The following is a 2785-nucleotide window of genomic DNA, read 5'->3' on the forward strand; positions in this document are numbered from 1 at the left end:
GGTGTTACACCATGAGTTGTAAGACAAGGAAACACAATCTTTAAGAGACGATAGGGAATTAAAAACTCATCTTGAAATCGCCAAAGATAGTGGGAATGACTCGCACTAAAAGACTTTTCATGAAGCACTAGACCTGGATAAACCCGCTTCTTATGAGAAAGCACTAACTTCACCTAAATCGACATACTGGTTAGAAATTATAAGGGAAGAGATGAGTTCCATGGCAAGGAATCATGTTTGGGTGTAAGACTAGGAAATGAATGGATCTTGAAAAGACATTCTCCCTTTTGATGAAATTCACCTTATTCTTTCTATTGTCACAAATTTAGTCCCAACCCAACATATTCCCTATAGTTTAGGTACTAGGCTTTGGTGTAAATATTTAGGAGTAGCCACAATTGATTATAAGCCAATTTTCAACTATATTTGTGCTCAATTGAAATTCAAATAAGATAAAATAAAATAAAGCTAAAAAGTTCTTAGCTACATCACTAGAATTCAAATTGGTGTTATGTATCTAATTTATTCTTTCTTTTTAGTGGAATTAATGAGAATATAAGTTTACAACTTTTGAGGAAACTTCAAGAATATGAAAAAACAAGAACCTAGAGTCTCATCCTTTTAACTTGAGGTCACTACACCTTCTAACAATCACAAAATTACAATCCCTCAATTTTATGATAGGAATAAAATATTTTAGAATTATTATTAACTTTATGGATATATTTATATATATTTATTCACTCCTTCTTAATACAATAAGACATGGTTTGTATATAATTTTTCTTACCATTCTTCACTTAGTTTGTAAACGTAGGAATGCTATGCAACACAACAGTTTCAATGGTTAAGCCTGGTCCAAAACCGAATAATACTCCCCAATCCAATCCTTCACCGATGGTGGCCTTCTTCCACTTCAGAGATTTATTTCTCATCTCATTCAAAATAAACAACACACATGCACTTGACATGTTACCGTACTCACTTAGCACATGCCTTGTTGCTTCAAGTTTCTTTTTCTCTAAATTGAGTTTTGCTTCAACTACATCAAGAATTGCAGGGCTATCTAAGTGAGCAATCCAAAATAATGAGTTCCAATCGCTAATACCAAGTGGGTCAAAAGCTTGAGTCAAGCATTTTCCTATGTTATGAGAAATTAAAATAGGCACATTGGGCCACAAATGAAAGGTAAGTCCCACCTCACACAAGTTTCTAACAATGGCACCTTGTGAATTAGGAATAAATGTTTGGGTTGTTGAGACAAGTTGGAACAGTGGTCGTTCAATCGAGAGATCTAGATCTAATCCAATGATCACAATTGCAAACCCATCACCAAAAAGGGCTTGGCCAACTAAAGAGTCCAAAGCAGTTTTAGAAGGCCCACGGAATACAACAACAGTGATCTCAGAGCACACCACAAGAACTTGTGCTCCTGCATTATTCTCTGCAACATCCTTACCAATTCAAAAGACAATCCCACCTACATAGTAGCCTTGACGATACAATATAACTCTTCTAAATGAAGTATAAAGACCCAAGAGATTAGCAAGTTTGTAATCAACACCAAGCATTTCTACACCTGAGGTTGTACAAAATACAAGATGGGTGATTTTGGACTTTGGTTGGTCCCACTCTTTAAGTGCCTTCAATGTTGCTTCCTTACCAAGCTTGGGTACCTCAGTAGTGATGATCTCTTAACTTATATTAAGAGATAAGGCCCTACAGGCATCAATATTTGGGTGGTCTTCAAGCATCTTTTCAGTCAAATGAATGTAGCGCTTCTTGATCATTGATTTTTCACCTGTAAATAAAATAACATAAACACATTAGCATTACCACAATGAATCATATAGTATATTGTTCAAGATGGTGGACATGCATTTAACATTGAAGCAAGTATAAAAATTTATTCTTAATAAAAGTAAAAATTATTAATGTGTTTCTTAGCATTGTTGCATGATTCAAAGAACGATTGTTCAATCCATTATAGTCAAATGCAAGGAATAATGATGACTAAAGTAAAATGATTTTCAAGTTTCTTGAATTAATTTATTAAAAAGCTATACTATAGAAAACTTGAAAAATTCATTCACTTGGAGGTGAGCCTCACCTAATAGCACACTTGTATATGTACAAAGTGTTATGCATGTAAGAAATTAATGCATTAATATACTTACATATGCAATTGAACTTCTTCTTCAACTTAGTCATGTGCTCGCTCTTAGTGACCCTAAAATAGTAATCAACATAATCAAACCAGTAAACACAATGGTCAAGAGTAGTTGTGCCAATGGCTAGTATGGTAGTCAGACCCTTGGCACATTGAGCATTTCTAATTTCCTCAACTAAAGTCATTGATGTCAGTTATTACTCAAACTGAAGCTTAAGATTAACTTGAGGAAGGAAAGATAATTCATAGGATTGAGACAACATGTCCTTTTCAGTGATCCCAAGGACATGTGATCAGGAAAACAATGGTCGTAGTAATTCTTTAAGTGGAATTTGTCATATCCTTTTTGTGAGTTAATGTTAGTTGATCACATAATAAGAAAATATGTAACTCAAGCATTGGAGAGGTAATTTTGATAGAATCATAGCACATGCCTCGTTAGATTTGGGATACTAATTTATATAGAGTCCACATGTAGTAGATAAAGAGTCACAAACTCGAACTTTGTCTTGATTACTACTCAAAAAGTGCTATTTGATAGCCTTTAATTAATCCTTTTTAACACTTTTGAGTAGTAGTTTAGGCCTTTTAACTCAATTGGCATGTTAAGGATCC

At 34.1% G+C, this 2785-nt stretch overlaps 1 pseudogene; it reads right to left on the minus strand.

Annotated features, from left to right (window-relative positions):
* Positions 1-800: 800 nt before the first annotated feature.
* On the minus strand, positions 801-2355 carry LOC100244710 (stilbene synthase 1-like; annotated as a pseudogene).
* Positions 2356-2785: the final 430 nt, after the last annotated feature.

The sequence above is a fragment of the Vitis vinifera genome, chromosome 16 (assembly GCF_030704535.1).
Source record: "Vitis vinifera cultivar Pinot Noir 40024 chromosome 16, ASM3070453v1".
NCBI classification, from domain to species: Eukaryota; Viridiplantae; Streptophyta; class Magnoliopsida; order Vitales; family Vitaceae; genus Vitis; species Vitis vinifera.